This window comes from Leucoraja erinacea, chromosome 23, assembly GCF_028641065.1.
Source record: "Leucoraja erinacea ecotype New England chromosome 23, Leri_hhj_1, whole genome shotgun sequence".
NCBI classification, from domain to species: Eukaryota; Metazoa; Chordata; class Chondrichthyes; order Rajiformes; family Rajidae; genus Leucoraja; species Leucoraja erinaceus.
This window is the reverse complement of record NC_073399.1, coordinates 5,724,773-5,749,778: the sequence shown is the minus strand read 5'-3', so window position 1 is coordinate 5,749,778 and position 25,006 is coordinate 5,724,773. Positions and strand designations below refer to the sequence as shown.

The 25,006-nt window shown below is 42.5% G+C and overlaps 1 long non-coding RNA gene across 1 annotated transcript; it reads right to left on the bottom strand.

Annotated features, from left to right (window-relative positions):
• Positions 1-1,217: 1,217 nt before the first annotated feature.
• On the bottom strand, positions 1,218-24,442 carry LOC129708141 (uncharacterized). The gene is made up of 3 exons (XR_008725294.1): positions 24,398-24,442; positions 10,264-10,327; positions 1,218-2,571 (listed from the first exon to the last, which is right to left on the bottom strand). It is a non-coding gene; the product is annotated as an uncharacterized LOC129708141 (long non-coding RNA).
• Between the last annotated feature and the right edge of the window lie 564 nt (positions 24,443-25,006).

Below are 25,006 nucleotides of genomic sequence, written 5' to 3'. Positions count from 1 at the left end.
CACCTGTATCCTTGCATTGTCTAGTCCCCATCTCTCTTCTAGCTTTCTCTTCCCCCTCCACCCCCCCAACTACTATCATCTGAAGAAGGGTCCCGACCCAAAACGTCACAGCCATGAAACAGAGAGACATTTCAAATAGGTGTCTTTGAAGCCTGGGAATTTTGTCTCCCAATGGGCCTCATGGATATAAATTTGCTGAATCCAGTCCAAATAATGAACATTTGGATGACATGAGATTAATTTCAATTTTAGGTCATTTCAATCATTATAGCATCAATCATTATAGCATCCCACTTTTCCAGCTACACATTATATTTGGCAAAATTCGCAAGCCAATTGTTTCAACAGATGCCCACAGTCATTTTGAAAATAATTTCATGAAAATGTTTCCTGGTCTTAATGTTATGGAAACATTCGAGGAAACATCAAAACTCAAAATCCTCAACTGGAAGAGAGATAATTGTGATAACTGCAGTCCAAAGTGATCGGGAACATCTGGAACCCTTGGATAACAATGGGATAGTTACTAAAATAAATAGAAATGGCGCATGCTAAATTTCGACTATTGAAAAAAGCAAGAAAATAGGCAGTGCAGATGGTGAAGAGCAGCACCGAGTGAAGATCGCAAGGATGGGTTAATATACGCACCTTTTTGAGCCAATGATCATTTCATGTGTGATGGCAGCCTTTATTAAATTTTCCTTCCTACAAATTTATTAAAAGAGAATTTGATTACAAGACTGATATTCCAATTGTATTAACCGTTGTGATAATGCATTTAGAAAATTGCGCACAGCTTGGATTCCCAAACTGAGAAAAGATACACATATAAGTTGAGTACAGCTGAGGTTCACCAAATTCATTTACAATATATATTAATAATTTATTCGAGGGAATTAAATGTAACATCTCCAAGTTTGTGGATGACGCAAAGCTGGATGGCAGTGTGAGTTGTTTCCTCCTGGGTGAGGAATTTTCAGTCAAGTACACACAACTCCAAGAGACTGCAGATTAAAAAATAATGTTTAAGCTTCTGGAATTATACCCATTGTTTTATTTAATAGCCTGGGATATAGTAGCGTTGGTTAAAGATTTTATCCGGATATATTTAGCTGCTTTCAAAGATGCCAAATCCCTTAATATCTCCTATTCTATATGGCTTATTCCATCCAATATTTTACATATTTTCTCTTTAGCTAATGCTTCACCACTTTTCCTCTCCTTTGTAAATAAAGTAACAAGGTATCCCTTTAGAATGTTACTTTAGCTATGCAGCCGCACATGGGTTATTCTTTTAGTCCCTTTGTCATCCTCTTGCCCTTTATATAGATCACATGTTTTTGTTTCTTCCTTGATATTACCTTCCTGGTAAAATTTCTCTAGTAAAAATACATGTATACATACATAATAATAGATACAAATATTTAAAAAACAAGTATTTCTTACACATGTTTAAAGAGAGCTTCATTTATTATAAATACCATCTACCTAACCTTCAATGGTACTAACTTTAAAATTTTAAACGTTCAGACCAGATGTAATTGGTTTTTGTTTAGTTTAGTTTATTATTGTCACGTGTACCGAGTAAAGTGAAAAGCTTTATGTTGTGTGTTATCCAGTCAGCGAAAAGACTATACACGAGTGTACTGTACGCCTTGCTGCCTTACAGGGCAGTCCCGGTGGCACAACGGTAGAGTTGTTGCCTGACAGCGAATGCAGCGCCAGAGACCTGGGTTCGATTCCGACTACGGGTGCAGTCTGTATGGAGTTTGTACTCCATGATCTGCGTGGGTTTTCTCTGATATCTTCCGTTTCCTTCAACACTCTAATGAAGTACAGGTTTGTAGGTTAATTGGCTTGGTAAATGAAAAATTGTCCCCAGTGGGCGTAGGATAGTGTTAATGTCCGCTGGTCGGCACGGACCCAGTGGGCCGAAGGGCCTGTTTCCGCGCTATATCTCTAAACTAAATTAAACTAAATGAGTCTGAAGATGGGTCTCGAATCATTCCCTCTCTACGGAGATGCTGCCTGTCCCACTGTCGTACTCCAGCATTTTGTGTCTATCTTCAATTTAAACCAGCATCTGCAGTTCCATCCTACACATACATAATTACAATCAAGCCGTCCACATTGTACCGATACAGGATTAATAGTATAATGTTTATTGCAAGATAAGGTTCACTAAAGTCCAATTAAAGATAGTTCAATGGTCTCCAGTGAGGTAGATGAGAAGTCAGGACTGCCGTCTAGTTGGTGAGAGGACAATTCAGTTGCTTTATAACAGCTGGGAAGAAATGTTCCTGAATCTGGAATAATATGCTTTCAAACATCTGTACCTCTTGCCTCGTGGGAGAGTGGAGACCACGGCGTGACCAGGATGAGACTTGTCCTTGTTTACCTTGGAGGCCTTGCCATGGCAGCATGAAGTGTAGATGGAGTCACTGGAAAGGAGGTTGGTTTGCGTGATGGTGTGGGCTACGTGCACAACCCTTGGCAATTTCTTGCAGTCTTGGATGGAGCTGTTCCCAAACGGTGCTGTGATTCATCCCGATAAAATACTTTCTATGGCATCTGTAGAAATTGGTTAGGGTTGTGAGGTTGTGAGGACATTCTGAACTTCCTAAGCCTTCTAAGGAAGTAGAGACATTGGTGTGCTTTGGAAGCCATAACTGCGATATGGATTGTGATATTTATCATCGGAATCAAGGTATATGGGGAAAAGGCAGGCACGGGTTACTTATTGTGGATGATCAGCCATGATCACAGTGAATGGCAGTGCTGGCTCGAAGGGCCCAATGGCCTCCTCCTGCACTTATTTTCTATGTCTCTATTGCTAAGAACTTGAAGCTTTCAAGCATCTCTACTTCGGTGCAATCAAGGTATACCGGGGTGTGTGTGACATTTCGCTTCCCGAAATCCTTCACAATCTCCTTCGTCTTGTTGACATTGAAAGAGAGGTTGTTGTCTTGCAGTACGAACTTTCAGCATGAACACTGAAAACTAGATTCTCAGAATAGGTTCCTGACCACTGTCAGCATTCTTTATGTCCACTGACCATTCCTCAAATGTTTCACCAACATATGTCTGTTAAAGATACTACACTACAGTGGAGTCTCAGAATAAAATGATGTAACTTTAGAAAGGAGATGAGGAATAATTTATTTAGTCAGATGGCAATGAATGCAGGATAATTTCCATTGTGGAGGATGATTTCCATATGCAAGTCCTCATGATTAATGGAGAAGGCTGTGTGGATGCCAAGTCAATGGATAAAGATACTACACTACAGTGGAGTCTCAGAATAAAATGATGTAACTTTAGAAAGGAGATGAGGAATAATTTATTTAGTCAGATGGCAATGAATGCATGGGATTAATTTCCACAGAAGGCTGTGGAGGCCAAGTCAATGGATAATTTTATGGTGGAGATTGATAGATTCTTGATTAGTACAGGTGTATGGGGTCGAGTGGGGTCAAGAGGGAAAGATAGATCAGCCTTGTTTGAATGGCAGAGTAGACTTGATGGGTCGAATGGCCTAATTCTGCTCCCACAACATATGAACTTATGGAGTGTATCCCTAGGCATATCTCCAGGTGGTACAGTCCCTCAATATGGCAAAAACAAAATAAATTGCCCCATCCACCAATGACTGTAATAATTTCTTAGTTTGGTGAAACAATAATCATTTTAATCTGCTTGGGCCAAGAAAAAATCTTCACTGAGGAGTCATTTCCAGACGTCTCATTTACCACCCCGAAATCCCTTTCACCATTTTGAATCGTCAAAGCCAGAGTTCACAGATATCGACAGCCTTGAGGCTGTGCATCTAGAGCACACAATGCCCCACCTTAAGCAGTGGAGGAAACACCTCAGAACTGCCTACCCAATCACCCTGAGAGTCACCAACAGTCTCACCCATGTAAAAGTCTGTAATTCTCACATTGGCCTCTTCCGCCACCTCAGACCACACAGAACTGGAATGGCAATGAGCCATCCTCAATCTGGAGAGAATCATTATGGGGGCCTGTGATTACATCATAATATTGTGATCCTGTAGGCCAATTTACTTTGTAATTACCTCATCAGGGCATTCTATGCATAGTGAGCTAGCAGATCAGCTGTTTTCACACTTTCAAGCCATCACCATATTCCTATGATGCAATTTAAATTGGTATATTCATATTAGAAGTGTAATGTTACAAGAAACTTTATAATGGTTTATTTTTCAAGCACTTTTAGAGTCACTCACAACCATTGAAATGTTTGGCAAACAAAAAAAATATTGACATGTTTTGCAGAGGACACAATAATTTCTACAATCTTCAATTAACAATGGAAGGTAACAGAAAAAAATCCTTTCCAAAATACAACTGAAATTAATCTTGCAATCCCATTTCGCAGTATGAGAAACATAGCAGTTGCTTAATGTCAAGAATAATCAAATGTTGCTAATAGATTTTAACATCCTGTCGACATAGTAAGTTTTAAAATGCAATACCTTGTTCATCTGAAGCCTAATAAATAAGTTTAATATAATATTTAATTTTCACCGAAACGGAAATGAAACGTTCCTCTTCCCATGGTCACTTTGTTATTACTCTAAATAATGTATTAGGATATTTGATAAATTATAAATAAGGAATATATCATCCCTAAAAGAGCTTCAACGTTATTTTGCAACCTTAATTACAATCTTCTAAGTTAATTCCCCTTTACTTTGTGTTATATGCCATCCAGGTTGCCTCCCGAAGTAGTCTATACTCAGATATAACTCTTAACCTTTAGACACTAAGCTCATGGATAACAATAAGTGTCTAAAGGTCAAGAGTTATATTACAGTGTGTGTGAAAATCTTTAGAACATTGAATTGCTGTGAGTGCTTTTAGTTGCGGACTATGATGTCGGCTCATTCAGGTCTACAACTCAGCACGTGTCCTAGCCAGGTGAACATATGCGAACCCATTTTCAAGGATGGTTAACCCCACATTGATTAACAATTGGACACAAAAAAGGTAGATATTTCTTTAGTGTGATGAATATTGCTGGATTTGAATATTTCAGGAAAGTAACAGAAACAAAAATATCAATAAATTACTTAAAATTAACAAACATTAAACGGTAATAAAATAATAAATAATACCAGAAATAGGTAAATATTTTCATTTCAACAGCTTGGAACAGTTGTGTGTCAACTTCGCCAATGAAAAACTGCACTGGTTCTTCAACACCACTTTTGTTCCAGAACAAGTGTATGGGAAGAAAATAATTGTTAGGGAATTCATTAACTTTGTATGGAATTGGTTGTTTGCAATAAAATCATTGAGAAGGTGGGTACTATCATAGAAAAGACCAATAAGAGGTGAATAAGAGTGTGAAGACAAGAGTGTCAAGTTTGTTTAAATATCATATGCACCAGGAATGGAACATTGACATTCTTTCTTGCTGCAGATTTACTGACACAATAACACAATACCACAAATACAAATATAATAATCAATAACTAAATATATTATCTGTCATACCAAGTAACCAGACAATAATTGTACAAACGGAAGTACATCATGCATCCAAAACAAAATCCATAGTAAATTGTAGCTGAGGTAGGGTTGTAGTTAGGGTTGTGTAGTGTGGTTAAAGAAACCTGATGGTTGATGGGATCTGGAGGGTCTCGGTTCTTACACTATTTTCCCAATGGTCATAGTCATAAAGTCATACAGTAATTGAACCTTGTCTGGACCTTGAGTCCATAATAAAGTTTATTATTATTATTATTAATAGAGTGGGGAAAGAGGCCCTTCAGCCCAACTCGCCCACACCCGCCAGCAATGTCCCAGCTACACTAGTCCCACTTGCCTGCGCTTGGTCCATATCCCTCCAAACCTGTCCTAACCATGTCCCTGTCTAACTGTTTCTTAAACAATGGGATAGTCCTAGCCTCAACTACCACCTCTGGCAGCTTGTTCCATACACCCACCACCCTTTGTGTGAAAAGGTTATTCTCGGATTCCTAAATAAATCTTTTCCCCTTTACCTACTCTGGGCAAAAGACTGTGCATCTACCCGATCTATTCCGCTCATGATCTTATAACCTCTATGATATCACGCCTCATCTTCCTGCGCTCCATGGAATAGTGACCCAGTCAACTCAACCTCTCCATATATATCTCACACCCTCTAGTCCTGGCAACATGCTCGTAAATCTTTTCTGAACGTTTCAAGCTTGACAATATCTTTCCTATGACATAGTGCCCAGAACTGAACACAATATTCTAAATTCGGTCTCACCAACATCTTATACAACTTCAACATGACCTCCCAACTTCTATACTCTGTATACTTTTGGCACTTCTATACGAAAGTGCCAAATGCGTTTAGACCACCTTATCTACCTGCGACTCGACCTTCAAGGAACCATGCACCTGTATTCCTAGATGCCTCTTCTCTACAACACTACCCAGAGGTCTACCATTTACTGTGCAAGTCCTGCCCTTGTTCAACGTCTCAAAATGCAACACCTCACACTTCTCTGTATTAAATCCATCAACCATTCCTCCGCCCACCTGGCCAATCGATCCAGACCCTGGTGCAATCTTTCACAGCCATCTTCACTATCTGCAAAACATCTAACTTTTGTATCATCAGCAAACTTGCTAATCTTGCCCTGTATGTTCTCATCCAAATAATTGATGTAGGTGACAAACAGTAACGGGCCCAGCATCGAATGCTGGGGCACACCACCAGTCACAGGCATCGAGTCTGAGAAGCAATCTTCCACCATTACCCTCTGCTTCCTTCATGGAGCTAAATTGCTATCCATGCAGCTATCTCTCCTTGGAACCCATGCGACTTAACCTTCCAGAGCAGCCTACCATGCGGAACCTTATCGAACGCCTTACTGAAGTCCATGTGCACAACATTTACAGCTCCGCCTTCATCAACCTTTTTGTTCATGTCCTCAAAAAAATCAATCAGATTTGTGAGACACGACCTCCCACGTACAATACCATGCTGACTATCCCTAATCAGCCCTTGCCCATCCAAATGCCTGTATATCCTATCCCTCAGAATACTCTCCAGTAATTTACCAACGACAGATGTTAAGCACACCGGCCTATAGTTCCCAGCATTTTCCCTGCAGCCCTTCTTGAAAAGAGGTACAACATTTACCAACCTCCAGTCTTCCAGCACCTCTCCTGTATTTAAGGACGACTCGTAAATTTAAACAGGGCTTCCGCAATTTCCTCTCTAGTTTCCCACAATGTCCTCGGATATATCAGATTAGGCATGGAGATTTGTCTACCTTCAAACAACACAGTACCTTCAGTACTTCGACAGTAACACTGACTGCTCTCAAGACACTTCCAGTGAGAAATACTCATTTAGTACCTTGCCCATCTTCCGTGGCCCCACACAGAGGTGAATGCTTTGATTCTTGAGAGGTCCCACTCTCTCTCTAGTTACCCTTCTCCCCTCATGTATTTTTTAATTATTTTGGGATTGTGCTTAATGCTACTCACCAGAGCTATCTCCTGGCCCATTTTTGTCCTTCTAATTTCCTTTTTTATTTTACTCCTTAGCTCCCGAAACTCCGCCAGGGATGCACTTGATCCCAGCTGCCTATACCTGTCCCATGCATCCATCTTGTTTTTGACTAACGTCTCAATTTCCTTCGTCAGCCAAGCTTCCTTACGTTTGTTTGTTTTGCCTTTCACTCTAACGGGGATGTGCGTATCCTGAGCTTTTGTCAGCACACTTTTAAAAGCATCCCACTTGGCCAATGTTCCTTTCCCATCTAATAACCTGCTCCAGTCAGCTTGAGCGAGATCTTCTCTCATACCCTCAAAGTTGGCCTTACCCCAGTTGAGCATTTTAACATGTGGACCCTCTCTGTCCCTATCCATACCCATCTTAAACCTAATTGAACTGTGGTCACTGGTCCCAAAAGGCTCCTCCACACACACTTCATTAACTTCCCCTTCCCAATATTCCAATACAAGATCCAGTGTTCCCCTCTCACGTGAGAGGGCCTCCACATACTGTTTAAGAAAACTCTCCTGAACACTTTTGAGGAATTGCACCCTATCTAAACCCTTCACGCTATGATTTTCCCAGTCTATATTGGGAAAGTTGAAATCCCCTACTACAACAACCTTATTAGACCGGCAGCTGTCTGCAATCTCTCGGCACATGTGGTATCAGCGTGATGAGAGCATGGCCAGGCTGGAGTGAATCTTTGATGATATTAGCTGCTTCTTTGAGGCCAAGATGCCCAACTAAGCAACTTCAAATTGCATCCATCCCTCTAGAGATTCCCTGTCAAAGTACCCTGTCCAAACGTCTTTTAAATGCCTTTACTTTACCTGCTTCAACCATTTCCACTGGATGCTCAGTTCACATGCATACCACAAAAAAGTTGCCCCTCAGGTTCCCTTTTAAATCTTTCCACTCTCACCTTAAACCTATGTACTCTAGTTCCCCAACACTACGAAGACTGTGTGCATCCACCTATGACCCCCATGATTTATACACTTCTATAGCATCACCCCTCATATGTTCCAAGTAGTAAAATGCTAGCTAGCCTGTCCTACCTCTCCCTCTAACTCAGCCCTTGAGTCTGGGTAACATCCTCAAATCTTATCTGCACTCTTTCCAGTTTAAAGTTTTCCATTCAGAGTTTTTTCCAACACCCTTTTGACCAAGAAAAAAAAATTTTTCCACCTTTATGGATAAACCCAGCAATGAAAGTAATTTGAACCTGATTAGTGGGAAAATATACAAAAACAACAAATTTAGTATGAATTTGTTAAAGGCATACATTACCTAACCTAGCGCAGGCTCGGCGATCGTTTCACTGAACACCTCTGCTCAGTCCGTCTTAACCTACCTGATCTCCCGATGGCTCAGCATTTCAACTCCCTCTATTATTCCCAATCTGACCTTTCTGTCCTGAGCCACCTCTGTTGTCAGAGTGAGGCCCAGCGCAAGTTGGAAGAACTGCACCTCATATTTTGCTTGGGTAGTTTAGACCCCAGCAGTAGGATCATTGACTTATCTAACTTCAGATAGCCCTTGCTTTCTCTCTCCACCCCCTTCCCAGTTCTCCCACTAGTCTTAGTCTCCGCCTACATTCTATCTTTATCCCGCCCCCTCCCCTGACACCAGTCTGAAGAAGGGTCTCGACCCTTCTCTCCAAAGAAGCTGCCTCACCCGCTGAGTTACTCCAGCATTTTGTATCTACCATTACCTAACTAAGTTGATAGAATTTTAATAAGTGGCCAATAAAATTAATTGCTGGGAAGATTGAGGTTGTTTTGGCAGGATGTAGGGCAGAATACCAGTGGGCAGAATACTTTCCCTCAGTTAAGGCTGTGTCACACCTGGATGATGTTTACTGTATAAACTTTATATTCAGTAGAAATCACATTACTGCCATTTCATCAACTTTTAGTTCATCCAGAGATACATCTTAGGTACAACTTCCTTCATTAAGACACCAGCGCCATTTCTATCCTGGGTGAAACTTTATGTGAAATACTCATTTAGCAGCTTCACCAATCCCTCTCCCTCATTTCCTTGAGTAAATTTCCTGTTTGGGCTCTGAATGGCCGAATCCCTGTGTTCCACATCTTTTCATGTGCTTCCCTGTCCACATGTTGTTGAATCCCCTTTAATGCTTATTGCCAGTCTGGCCGAGGTCCCCTTATGAGCAAGCTGATAAATCTGGGCAATTTGTTAAACAAGTTTATCACCAACCATTTCTTCTTTGATCGTCATCCGTCCCATCTCATGACATTAACAATGATCTGGTACCATTGATAACGGAGGCTCTCGTTCGCACAGGCATCGTATTTAAACACGTCCCGAACTTGCACGTAATGTTCTTTAAGGTATATCAAATTTGTGTCAAATGTACCCGTCTATATTTTATTAAGATGTGGAACACAGTGCAACATTTGGAAAGTTTCCTCAATTATCTGAGCACGTTAACAGAAGTTACTTCAATCTAACGATTCCCGCTTTGAGATTTTTTTAAATATTGACTAATTTCTGCGCTGATGTAAATTCAGGAAAACGCTCGCGTTCTGCGCAGTAGGATATATAAAATGATGCAGCTGATTATGCTAATAGTGATATAGGACCCTGTGAAGGTCATTTCTTAACCAGCTGTTTGAAGGACAATCAGTGTGCCAGTCAACAACGTGTAACATTGCAATTGATCATAATCAATTTTCCTATTTAATTCTATACAAACGGTTATTTTACCTTTCACGCAATGCAACTTGTCTGATTCCGCCGATTCCTCTTCATCCAAAGATGCGGTAACAATCTGCAAGAACAGAAATAAAGAGGAACCGCCGTGATTATTAAAACCTAGAGGCACATTTTGGAAATGATAACCACAGGGTTTGTAAATTAATTTCATTTCATCGGAGCCATTATACAAATACCGTCTCAGAATATAATCGCAAATGAAAACCAATACAGATCCATCATGTTATGCATAACGGAATATGTGAACAACTAATTTACAACACGGCAAATTTTATCGTGTATAATTATACCAAAAACTCCCGATTAGCGTGAAGAAAGTCAGGGAGGAAGAGACCCGTTGGTTGCACCCCAGAAGCCGCCAATGTACTGTCAGGCAATTTATATACCCCTTTTATTGCCTGTGCAGCAAGCCTGGTCCCTATTTGGACTTTGGGAAGCACGACGGGTGGATTTGGTTGTGGGATTAACTATCGTTTTCTCGTATCAGGATAAATTTAGAGAAGCTATGTCAGTAGTTTTGGAGGAATTCTTCAGCGATTAATCCAATCATCATCATGTGTCCAGAGACTTTGCACGGAAAACATGTGACATGTTTCTGTGGTCATAAGAAACTTCCAACAGATGGAACATTTGGGCGAAGAACTCTGCATCAGCAGAAAGTACAAACACGTGTAAAATGCGTTACCGTTTCCTAATCGTTGCTGGTTTTAAAGACAAAACCAGAAACTTAATTTGGACGTTATGCTAATATATGGCGTTTTCCTGAATTGTATCCAATAAATGAAAATACAGAGCGTGTTTGCCCCCAAACTTTGCACAAACCGCTTGCAGAATAGCATGGAACTAGATTGAACGGGTGATCGGAGTGGACTCGGTGGGTCGAAGACGGTGCAGAAGAAGGGTCTTCAGTCTGCCCCCTTGGTAATCAGGCATCCCTGTAGAATGTGTCAACTACACTTCGGAGTTCAGCGTGGACGGAGGAAGCGCGGTCTGACCAAGCCAATCATAGAATTTGTAAAATCATTTAACCAGCAACTACATCTTCAAACCAGCATGTTATTGATATAAGCAGTGGAGAAATACATTGATTCACCGTGACAAAGATGGATCCAACCTCCTGTCTACATCTTTAGTTATTAGCAGTTATGGACAATGCAGAACTTACATGATGCAGGACCAGATATTGGTGGTGTAATAGCTGTGTCAGTAACTTTCTTGTAATCAGTTTCCTATCTATTCCTATAATTATTATATCCTTACAGGATGGATATTCCAATGTGGTAGTTATAGGGATTTTGCCAAGTAAACTGCATTCCTGTTAGACCAATGGAAAGTTCTGCATTTCATTTCTGGCATTTACATGTTAATTCTAAGAGAGAACAAATTAAAGCCAGATATCCAAGTTGTCTACTGACAACCTTGCACTAATTGGACTAAGTTTTCTTAAGATTCTCCTAAGTTTTCTGAAAATCAATTTAGAAACAATACAGTGGCAGTGATTATTTATGACCACAAGAACAACTAGTGTAAGATGCAGATATTTGTGTCAATAGAACTTCCTAGATGGATCTTTATGAGAGGGCAAGATACAAGAGCAAGATCTGAAAGTCTGGAAGAGATAGTTCATGTTCATAAGTTATAGGATCAGAATGTTCTATACTTCCCCATTTTCCCGCCTCATAACCCCATAAGAATGTATCAATCTCTGCCTTAAAAATAATCCATTGGCTTGGCCTTCATAGCTTTCTGTAGCAATGAATTCCACAGATTCACCACCCTCAGACTCATAATCTCCTTTCCAAAGATATGTCCTTTTATTCTCAGGCATTGCCTCTGGTCCTGGGCTCTCCCCGTACTGGAAACACCCTTTCTACATCCACTCTATCCAGGTCTTTCACTATTCAGTAAATTTCAATAGATTAGCATGGGGCCCCTATGCTCATGGGGCCCCATCAACTGCCCAGCGTGCCCTTGCGTTAAGACGGCCCTGCTTCTAGTTCTCTCGAAATAAATGCTAGCATTGCATTTTCCTTCCCAACTACTACTTCAACTTGCAAGTTAACTTTTTGGTTGAATAGGCACTTCGGATCTGTCTTCACTAAGGAAGACACAAACAATCTCCCAGAAGTACCGGAGGACAGAGGATCTAAGGGGGTCGAGGAACTGAAAGAAATTTTCATTAGGTGAGAAATTGTATTGGGTAGGCTAATGGGACTGAAGGATGATAAATCCCCTGGGCCTGATGAACTGCATCCTAGGGTCCTCAGGGAGGTAACTCCAGAAATAGTGGATGCATTGGTGATCATTTTCCAATGTTCAGTTCCTGTGGATTGGAGGATAGCTAATGTTACCCCACTTTTCAAGAAAGGAGCGAGAGAGAAAACTGGGAATTACAGACCAGTTAGCCTGACTTTGGTGGTGGGAAAGATGTTGGAGTCAATTATTAAAGAGGTAATGATGGAGCATTTGGATCGCAGTAAAAGGATTAGTCCAAGTCAGCATGGATTTATGAAAGGAAAATCATGCTTGAACCATCTTCTGGAATTTTTTGGGGATGTGACAAGTAAAATGGATGAAGGGGAGTCACTGGATGTCGTGTATCTAGATTTTAAGAAAGCCTTTGATAAGGACCGCACGGGAGACTGGTGATTAAAATTAGAGCACATGGTATTGGGGGTAGGGCGTTGACATGGATAGAAAATTGGTTGATAGACAGGAAGCAAAGAGTAGGAGTGCACGGGTCCTTTTCAGAATGGCAGGCAGTGTCGAGTGGAGTGCCGCAAGGCTTGGTGTGGGGGCCGCAACAGTTTACTATATATATTCATGATTTGGAAGAGGGAATTAGGAGCAACACTAGCAAGTTTGCAGATGACACAAAGCTGGGAGGCAGTGTAAACTGTGAAGAGGATGTTAGGAGGTTGAGTGAGTGGGCAGATGTGTGGCAGATGCGGTATAATATAGATAAATGTGAGGTTATCCACTTTGGTGGCAAAAACAAGGGGGCAGATTATTATCTCAATGGGGTTAGGTTAGGTAATGGGGAGGTGCAGCGAGACCTGGGTGTCCTTGTATACCGGTCACTGAAAGTTAGCATGCAGGTACTGCAGGCAGAGAAGAAAGCTAATGGAATGTTGGCCTTCATAACAAGAGGATTTCAATATAGGAATAGAGAGGTTATTCTGCAGTGTTTAAGAAGGAACTGCAGATGCTGGAGAATCGAAGGTACACAAAAAAGCTGGAGAAACTCTGCGGGTGCAGCAGCATCTATGGAGCGAAGGAAATAGGCAACGTTTCGGGCCGAAACGTTGCCTATTTCCTTCGCTCCATAGATGCTGCTGCACCCGCTGAGTTTCTCCATCTTTTTTGTGTACCTTCGGTTATTCTGCAGTTGTATAGGGCTCTGGTAAGACCACATCTGGAGTATTGCGTACAGTTTTGGTCTCCTAATTTGAGGAAGGACATCCTTGTGATTAAGGCAGTGCAGCGAAGGTTCACAAGATTGATCCCTGGGATGGCGGGACAGTCATATGAGGAAAGATTGAAAAGACTAGGCTTGTATTCACTGGAGTTTAGAAGGATGAGGGGGGGGGGGGTCTTATAGAAACATATAAAATTATAAAAGGACTGGACAAGCTAGATGCAGGAAAAATGTTCCCAATATTGGGCTAGTCCAGAACCAGGGGTCACAGTCTTAGAATAAAGGGGAGGTAATTTAAGACTGAGGTGAGAACACACGTTTTCACCCAGAGAGTTGTGAATTTATGGAATTCCCTGCCACAGAGGGCAGTGGAGGCCAAGTCACTGGATGGATTTAAGAGAGAGTTAGATAGAGCTCTCAGGGCTAGTGGAGTCAAGGGATATGGGGAGAAGGCAGGCACGGGTTATTGGTAGGGAACGATTAGCCATGATCACAATGAATGTCGGTGCTGGCTCGAAGGGCCGAATGGCCTCCTCCTGCATGTTTCCATATTTTCCATGTTTCGATGTTTCTATGTGATACCGCCACAGAAGAGGAGGATTTGTGAAGTAGATCAGCCATGTTCCCATTGAGAACATGACAGTCTTGTGGAACCAAGTGGCCTACTCCTACTCCTCACCATTATATTTTGGTGCTATTACTGTTCTCTTTTAACCAGGATTTACACCAGGATATAGGGTACAAATTACATCGGATGATAAGAAAGGCAATGTTACGTAAGGTGATCATGGGGGATTTCAATGCGCAGGTTGACTGGGAAAATCAGATTGGTACTGGACCCCAAGAGAGAGAATGTGTAAAATACCTACGGTTGAGTGAGAGGTTAAAAATGTCCGCAAAAACTCCAGCCATTCTATAAGATATCCCCTCATCCTTCTAAACTCCAGTGAATTCAAGCCTAGTCCTTTCAATCTATCCTCATATAACAATCCCACCATCCCAGGGATCAATCTCGTGAACCTACGCTGCACTGCCTCAATCACAAGAATGTCCTTCCTCAAATTAGGAGACCAAAACTGTACACAATACTCCAGATATAGTTTACAATTCCCTGATTGTTCAAGAAAAATGTATCTACTTCCTAAAAGCCCCCACTGATCCAGCCTCCACTATAAACTGGGGCAGAGTTCACCAATCTCCGTCAGAAGAAATTCCTGTCACTTTTAAACTACTTGGTCCCCTAATTTGAGGAAGGACATTCTTGCTATTGAGGGAGTGCAGCGTAGGTTTACAAGGTTAATTCCCGGGATGGCAGGACTGTCAAATGCTGAAAGAATGGAGCGGCTGGGCTTGTACACTCTGGAGTTTAGAAGGATGAGAGGGAATCTTATTGAAATATATAAAATTGTTAAGGGTGTGAACACGCTAGAGGCAGGAAACATGTTCCCGATGTTGGGGGAGTCCAGAACCAGGGACCACAGTTTATGAATAAGGAATAAGCCATTTAGAACGGAGACAAGGAAACACTTTTTCTCACAGAGAGTTGTGAGCCTGTGGAATTCTCTGCCTCAGAGGGAGGTGGAGGCCAGTTCTCTGGATACTTTCAACAGACCCACTGCGTACTGATTGGGGATGATCAGCCATGATCAAATTGAATGGCGGTGCTGGCTCGAAGGGCTGAATGGCCTAATCCTGCACCTATTGACTATTGTCTATTGTCTATTGTACTTATTTTGAATATGATTATCTCATTTGTGGAAACATCTGAACACCTTGTTCCCTGAGGATTTAAAATGTTTGAATAAATTTACTTTTATTTATTCTAAACTGCAAAAATACATATCTAATATTATTTAGCTCATTGTGATGGGACAACCCAGGAATTAGGTTTGTGAATCTCTTCTAGGCTGCCGCATAGAGTCATAGAGTCGTAGAGTGATACACTGTGGAAACTGGCCTTTCGGACCAACTTGTCCACATAAGCCAACATGTCCCAGCTACAATAGTTCCACCTGCCTGCAATTTATCACATCCCACCAAAACTGTCCTATCCATGTACCTGTCTAGCAGTTTCTTAAATGTTGGGATAGTCCCTACCTCAACTACCTCCTCTGGCAACTTGTTCCATACACCCACCATCCTTTGTGTGAAAAAAAGTTACCCCTCAGATTCCTATTAAATCTTTTCCCCTTAAACCTACGGTCCTCGATTCACCTACTCTGGGCAAAGACTCTGTGCATCTACCCGATCTATTCCTCTCATGACTTTATAAACCTCAATAAGATCACCTTTCATCCTCTTGCACTCCAAGGAATAGGAGTCCCAGCCTATTCAACCTCTCCCAATTGCTCAGACCCTCTAGCCCTGGCAACATTCTCGTAAATCTTCTCTATACCCTTTCCAGCTTAACATTATTCCTGTAACATGGTGCCCAGAACTGAACACAATACTCAAAATGTTACCTCATGAATGTCGGACACAACTGCAACATGACCTCCCAACTTCTGTACTCAATATAGACTGATGAAGGCCAAAGTGCCAAATGCCTTTTTGACCTATATACCTGCGACCATGTTCAAGGATCCATGCACCAGCTCTCCTAGAATCCTCTGCTCTACAACACTCCCAAAAGTTCTACCATTCATTATGTAGGTCCTGCCCATGTTAGACTTCCCAAAATGCAACACCTCACATTTCTCAGTTTAAATTCCTCAGCCCATCTAGCCAATCGATCAAGATCCTGCTGCAATTTTTTCACAAACATCTTCACTATCTGTAAAACCACCCACTTTTGTATAATCTTTATTGATATGAATGACGAATAGTAACGGGCCCAGCACTGAACCCTGAGGCACACCACTCGTCACAGGTCTCTAGTCTGAGAAGCAACCGTCTGCCATCACCCTCTGCTACCTTCCATAAAGCCAATTTTCTACCCATTCAGCTATCTCTCCCTGCAATCTAACCTTCCAAGGCAGCCTACCATGCGGAACCATCGAATGATTTGCTATACAACATCTACAGGTCTGCCCTCATCGACCTTTTTGGTCATGTCTTCAAAAAACTCAATCGGATTTGTGAGACATGACCGCCCATATACAAACCCATGCTGACTATCCCTAAATAGTCCTTGGCCATCTAAATGCATGGATAACGTATTCCTTAGAATAATCTCTAGTAACTTTCCAACTACAGATGTTAAATTCACTGACTTATAGTTCCCAGCATTTTCCCTGCAGCCTTCTTGAATAGAGGCACAACATTTGCCACCCTCCAGTCTTCCGGCAACTCTTCTGTATTTAAAGATGACATAAATTTCAACAAAGGCTCCCGCAATTTCCTCGCTGGTTTCCCACAATGTCCTAGGATATATCTGATCAGGCCCTGGAGATTTGTCTACCTTCTTGCCATAGACATTCTTGCCATAGAGGGAGTACAAAGTGGTGGAAGAGGGAGAGAGGGATAGGGGAAAGGGGTGGGGGGGGAGAGGGGTGGGGGAGAGAAGTGGAAGAGTGGGGAGGGAGGGGAAGAGGGGTAGGGGGTGGTGGAAGAGGGACAGAGGGGTAGGGGGAAGGGGGCGCGGGATGAGAGGGAAGGGGTGCGTTAGAGAGGCTAGGGGGTGGGGGAGGGATGGGGGTGAGAGGAGGAGGGAGAGGAGTGAGGAGATGGGGGGGGGAGGAGAGAGGGGAGGGGGAGAGAGGTGGGGGGAGGAGGTGGGAGGGGGAGGAGGGAGATGGGGTAGGGAAGAGAGGGGGAAGAGTGTGGAGGGAGGGAGGGGGAAGACTGGGGAAGGGGTGGGGGGGAGAGGGGAAGGGGTGGGGGAGAGAGGGGGGGGGGGGGGGGGGGAGAGAGGGATGAGGAGAGGGAGATGGTGAGGGGGGAGGAGAGAGGGATGGGGAGGGAGGAGGGGAGAGAGGTGTGGGGGAAGGGGGGGAGGGGGCTTGGGATGGGGGGAGGGAGGGAGGGGTGGAGGGGGATGGGGTAGAGGAGGGAGAGGGAAGAGTGTGGAGGGTGGGGGGGAGAGGGGGGAGAGGGGGAGGAGTGGGGAGGGAGAGTGGAAGAGGGAGGGGTAGGGGCAGTCCATCTATTCCCCATTCCCTAACACCCTCAATCCTCTTTCTCTATTCCCACACACGCGATCACGCACTTCGACACAGGCTGCCGGGGGGCTGGGGCTGGGGCTGGTGCAAAGGCATATGTAAATGAGATCCATTCCAATTGGACATCTGTGAGGGATAGCATTGTGACATCACACGATGGAACGTTCACCAACATTCTATGGGTGAGAGCTGTTTTTTTTAAATTTTGGGGTGGGGGGTGGGGGGGGGGGATGGATTTTATTTAAAATGTGTACATAAAGACGACAAAATTTAATGAGGAGTGGTTTTGAGAATGTAAAAGTGAAATCTCTACCGAAATACAAAAAAAACACGGAGTTTCAGCGAATGGTGTTGGCGGACCAAGGAATCAAAGGGCAAAAATCTAATCTGAAAAAATATCTGAAAATGGAATCTGACATACACACACACAGAGGATAGATAGATAGATAGATAGATAGATAGATAGATAGATAGATAGATAGATAGATAGATCGATAGATAGATAGATAGATAGATAGATAGATAGATAGATAGATAGATAGATAGATAGATAGATAGATAGATAGATAGATTAGCTAAAAGGAGCAGTTTCATGAATGATTGATTTCATGAAAAGCCAGTGGTTTAGGGGAGACCTGACAGTAGTATATAAAATTGTGAGAGGCAATAAATTGGGTAGTCATAACCCTTATCCCAGGGTGGAAATATCAAAGATTCGAGAGCATAACTTTAACGTGAGAGTGGCAAAGTTTAAAGGAAATATCTGGGGCTTTTTTTGTACCCAGATGGTGGGGGGTGTCTGGAACACACTGCTAAGGGCAATGGTGGCATCAGATACAATAATGGCATTCAAGAGATTTTTGGGCAGCCACATAGATATGTGGGGAATGGAGGGACATGGATCAGTGCAGGCAGATGAGATTAGTTTCTCTTGGCATCATATTTTACACAGATATTGTGAGTCAAAGCGACTGATCCTGTTTTGTAATGTTCTATGTTCTTATGAATAAAACATTATATTATTGTAGGGTTAGCATAAATAGTTGGTTGATGGTGTGTATTCTGGGTTGAAGAGCAATTTATTTGTGCTGCATCTCTATGAATCTCTCCATGAATCTTTGACAAACATAACTTGACAAGCTGTCATTCCCTTGCGCAATAGCTTATGAAAGGGACATAAATACTCTGCATATAGTATTCAAATGTAGGTATTATATTACTGGATTATCATAACTCAAATAAGTGTTATATTTCACACTGAAATGTAAACAAGACTTGCTAATGCTAACAGGCCTAACATTTGCACCATCCACATTTTAGAGGCCAATGTAATGTAAGCTTTTAAAAATATTTATAGATTTGAGGAGTCAGTTACTCTAGAAGAAAAATGATGTTAGTCCTTCCATACATCTGTAGATTGATTGAAAATTATTTAATTTACTCTCTGTTCAATGCATATTTAAAATAGGCAGCCTATTGTAGTCAGAAGAAACTACATGCAAGAATCTTAAGCAAAAAAAAAAGCTACTAAAGGAACTTAGCAGGTCAGGCAATATCAATGAAGGGTCAGCACCCTTCTTCATCAGCAGCTTTCAGTTCATCCAGGTTTATCTTTTACCTTTATTTTTTGATATTTTTAATCATTTTCAGAACTTCCCCAGGATGCCTGCAGTCAAGACGATAATCAAATGGAAAACAATAAATGGCAGGAGGATCGGGCCTGGCAACTTAATATTCAGGGTTATACATCCTATAGAAAGTACAGGCAGGTGGGCAGAGGCACCTGGGCATAATCCGGAAGACGCAGGATCATTTCATTCCAAAAAGGAAGAAAGATTATAAGGGGAGTAGGAGGCAACCGTGGTTGGCAAGAGAAGTTAAGGAATAGAATAAAACTAAAAGAAAAGATGTATAACACAGCAAAGAGTCTCAGGAAGCCAGAGGATTGGGAAAATTTCATAGGACAACAGAAGGAAACAAAACGGGCAATACGGGCTAAAAAGATGAAGTACGAGGGGAAGCTGAATGTAAAGAAGGACAGTAAAAGGTTCTTTAAATATGTTAAGGGAAAAAGAATAGCAAAGTCAAATGTGGGTCCCTTGAAGGTAGACACGGGTGAAATTATTATGGGGAACGAGGAAATGGCAGAAGAGTTGAAGAGGTACTTCGGATCTGTCTTCACTAAGGAAGACACAAACAATCTCCCAGAGTACTGGAGGACAGAGGATCTAAGGGGGTAGAGGAACTGAAAGAAATTAGTTGAGAAATTGTATTGGGTAGGCTAATGGGACTGAATGATGGTAAATCCCCTGGGCCTGATGGTCTGCATCCCAGGGTCCTCAGGAAGGTGGCTCTAGAAATAGTGGACGCATTAGTGATCATTTTCCAATGTTCAATAGATTCAGGATCAGTTCCTGTGGATTGGAGGATAGCTAATGTTATCCCACTTTTCAAGAAAGGAGCGAGAGAGAACACAGGGTATTACAGACCAGTTAGCCTGACTTCGGTGGTGGGAAAGATGCTGGATTCAGTTATTAAAGAGGTAATAATAGGGCATTTGGATAGCAGTAAAAGGATTAGTCCAAGCCAGCATGGATTTATGAAAGGAAAATCATGTATGACTAATCTTCTGGAATTTTTTGAGGTGTGACAAGTAAAATGGATGAAGGTGAGCCAGTGGATGTAGTGTATCTAGACTTTCAGAAAGCCTTTAATAAGGTCCCGCATGGCAGACTGGTGACTAAAATTAGAGCACATGGTATTGGGGGTAGGGTGTTGACATGGATAGAAAATTGGTTGGCAGACAGGAAGAAAAGAGTAGGAGTGAACGGATCCTTTTCAGAATGGCAGGTGGTGGTGAGTGGAGTGCCGCAAGGCTCGGTGTTGGGGCCACAACTGTTTACCATATATATTAATGATTTAGAAGAGGGAATTAGGAGCAACACTAGCAAGTTTGCGGATGACACAAAGCTGGACGGCAGTGTGAACTGCGAAGAGGATGTTAGGAGGTTGCAGGGTGACCTGGACAGGTTGAGTGAGTGGGCAGACGCGTGGCAGATGCAGTATAAGATAGATAAATGTGAGGTTATCCACTTTGGTGGCAAAAACAAGGGGGCAGATTATTATCTCAATGGTGTTAGGTTCGGTAAGGGGGAGATACAGCGAGACCTGCGTGTCCTTGTACACCGGTCACTGAAAGTTGACATGCAGGTACAGCAGTCAGCAAAGAAAACTAATGGAACGTTGACCTTCATAACAAGAGGATTTCAGTATTGGAGTAGAGAGGTTCTTCTGCAGTTGTATACAGTAGGGCTCTGGTAAGACCACATCTGGAGTATTGTGTAGTTTTGGTCCCCTAATTTGAAGAAGGGCATCCTTGTGATTGAGGTAGTGCAGCGTAGGTTCACGAGATTGATCCCTGGGATGGCGGGACTGTCATATGAGGTAAGATTGAAAAAACTAGGCTTGTATTCACTGGAGTTTAGAAGGATGAGGGCGGATCTTATAGAAACATATAAAATTATAAAAGGACTGGACAGGCTAGATGCAGGAAAAATGTTCCCAATGTAGGGTGAGTCCAGAACCAGGGGGCACAGTCTTAGAATAAAGGGGAGGCCATTTAGGACTGAGGTGAGAAAAAACGTTTTCACCCAGAGAGTTGTGAATTTGTGGAATTCCCTGCCACAGAGGGCAGTGGAGGTCAAATCACTGGATGGATTTAAGAGAGAGTTAGATAGAGCTCTGGGGGCTGCTGGAATCAAGGGATATAGGGAGAAGGCAGGCACGGGTTATTGATTGGGGATGATCAGCCATGATCACAATGAATGGCTGTGCTGGCTCGAAGTGCCGAATGGCCTCCTCCTGCACCTATTTTCTATGTTTCTATGAATGGATAAATCTTGGGAAGACAAACATGATCTTCTATGGTTATTGCAAACTGTGTTCCCTAACCACTGACTCCATCCTTCATCCTGGTCTCAGTGTGAGACAGAACAAGACTGGCTGCACCATTAGTGGTTGTTTTGACCCAGAGATTGAGACTGTACCTCATATCATTGCTGTTGTTAACACCACCTAACTCCACCTTTGGATTATCGCCATGGTGAACATATTCACAGAATCAACAACTTCTGTTGAATATTGACCAGGTGGTCAAGATGGGGAGGCATAGCTCCAACCAAAGATCCCTATAAGATCTTTGCCTCCAACCCTCTCACCCTGAACACATTATCCCCCCAGGGTTGCGTCCTCTGCCCCCTACTGCATGGGCGTAAATCACTTTTAAAACATGGGGGACACACATTTCCTGGCGGCCTGATGACAAATGTGCATGACAACTAACAACTTTATCTCCTCCCACTCCACCCCCCCCTCCCCCCCACCGCACACAACAAGCTCCCACGCACAAAACACCAGATAATCTGTATTTTGTCAATTTATTTGCAGTTCGTTTGTTTTTTTTGAACTCTGCGCATTTAACAGCGGTATTTTAGCAGCGGTGTCAAGTCATACATTTTTTCCCCCCAGCAGGTACAGCTGAAGGGATTTGGCACTCTGAACATTAGAAGATTATCTGAGCATCTTGAAATCAATCTCATGAGCACGAGTCAGGTAGTGAAAGATAGCCGGGCGGCGGGATATCAATCAGCCCACGTCGCACAGAGTGGAAAGGAATGAAATGGAAATTGCAAATTATTCAACTGCAACTTTCCACCTTCCCTGACACAAAGGCAGCAATAACATATTTGCCACATGTTTAATCTTTTTCCCAAATATGCATAAATGAGGCAGTATATCTATATATATTACCTCCCCCTTCTTCTGACCATGTCTTATGCAATATTCAGCAAGCCAACCTGGACAATTAGTTTGGTGTATTACTTGTGTTGGAAGGAACTACAGATGCTGGTTTAAACCGAAAATGGACACAAAAAGCTGGAGTAACTCGCACCATCTCTGGATAGAAGGAAAGGGGGTCTTTTTGGGTCGAGACCCTTCTTCAGACCTGAAGACAGAGTCCGAAGGATCTTGACCCGAAAAGTCACCCATTCCTTCTCTCCAGAGATGCTGCCTGTCCCACTGAGTCACTCCAGCATTTTGTGTATATCTTTGGTGTGACAGTTGTCTCATTTTATCGGCTTCATGCATTGCACGCATGGAAGAGATGCTAGACATTTACATGTTTACATGCTGCTTGCATCTATTCATCCAAGTGTACTCTTAATTAAATCGCAAATCTTTGCGAGGGAGGGATGGAATGGATGTAACCACCGGCTAAAGCAAAGGCATAATTAGGACAGGGAAATAATCCCACCACTTAATTAACTAGGCTCCCGAATGTAAGAACTATTTATACATGTAGCATTTTTGTTTTAAAATCAATGTAACTCTTTATTGAGTTTAAATGCCAAGCTAAAATCCCGTCCTGTGGGAAGGGTTTGCGGCAGCTGGTTTCATAGTGCCTTCATTGTTGGCAGGTGCTGACCTTTCACATGGGCCGCTGTCAGTGACAGTTTTACCAATTTCCATAGCCGCTCTGCATTAGTGGAGTCAGACGTGAAAGTATCACTTGACACTGGCGCTCGAAATTTTCAGCATGGAGGAAGCCGTGCTCATAAACATAGCAAGTCATAGAGTGATCCAGTGTGGAAACAAGCCCTTCGACCCCTTGCCCACACCGGCTAACATGTCCCAGCTACACTAAATCCACCTGCCAACATTTAGGGGTGTAATATGAATTTAAAATATCCGATTGTTTTAGTCTTCCAAAAGCTACAACCAAAACGTGATAAATAACACTAAATAAAACTGAAGCAAATAAAGACAAACAGAAAAACTTACCTGGGGGGGGGGGGGGGGGGGGGAGGAGAGAGAGAGAGGGGGGAGAGGGAAGAAGGGGGAGAGGGAAGGAGAGAGAGAGAAGAGAGAGAGAGAGGAAGAGAGAGAGAGAGAGAGAACACACACATACATTTTTCACAAACTAACAAAAACATACATAAAGAAACTAACAAAAATAAACTGACTAACACATTTTTAAAAATTCATATAACATCCCTAAATGATGGATAAATTTACTAAATAACGTGGGTGAATGAGGGACTGTACCTGCACGCTAGGAAGAATACCGTGCTCGCGGTCTGGAGCCCTTAATGACAGTTTTAAGAAATTCTCAAAACACAATTATATTTACTGAGGAATGCATATCAATGTATTGGTGACACATTGTATAACTACTTGTTAGCTACTGGCAGTGGTAGTTAACAAATCGTTTTTGTCTCAGAGGAATCAAGTTATACACGACTCCAGTCGTTCGCTTTTAAAAAACAAAATTCCAAGGTGATTTTGAATATTACTAAACATGGGGGGGGGGGGGGAGGGAATTTTCAAAGCAAGGAGCTGATTGGGGACTTTCCCACCCAGTATTTCCACCCATGCCTTTACTGTACGCCCACAACACATGACGAAGACGTATAAACCATTATCAAGTTTGCTTTGAAATGCTGCACTGATCGAATGGAAGTCCTACCTGGAGGAGGTGGTGGTAACTCTGGTGCACAACTTCCTGTTTGCACTGTATATTGATTTTAGATAAAACGCTACCACTTACGGCTGTGATCTTTGGCCATCTTACTCAGTTCCCTTCCGCTCATCAGGTGCAGATGATTCTTCCCTTCAATGAAAAATAAAAGTGTTATTAGTGTTTAAAAAAATGTTGAGAATCTCACTCCTGTCAATCATGCCAGTGAAGGCCATGCCCTTTCCAGTGGGAGGGGGAGGGATTATAAAACCCGAAAGTGTGGGTATGGCTCAATCTCTGCAAGATGGGGGAGGGAGAGGTCACGACTGTCTGAGCTGTGAATCAACTGAACACACTGAATGTCTACTGAACTGTGAGTGTGGTGTTTATGTGGTGTTTTGTGTGGTTTTATGGTGGTTTCACCCTGCTTGAAATGGAATGAAACTGCATTTGAATGTGGTGGCCTTGCACCCTGCATGAAATGGTATGTAACTGCACTTCAGTTTGACTGTCTTGCACCCAGCTTGAAGTGGTATGAAACTGCACTTGAATTTGGTGGCCTTGCACCCTGCTTGAAATGGCATTAACAGCACTAGCATTTGGTGGCTTTGCACCCTGCTTGAAGTGGTAGGAAACTGCACTTGAGTTTGGTAGCCCTGCACCCTGCTTGAAGTGATATGAAACTGCACTTGAATTCGG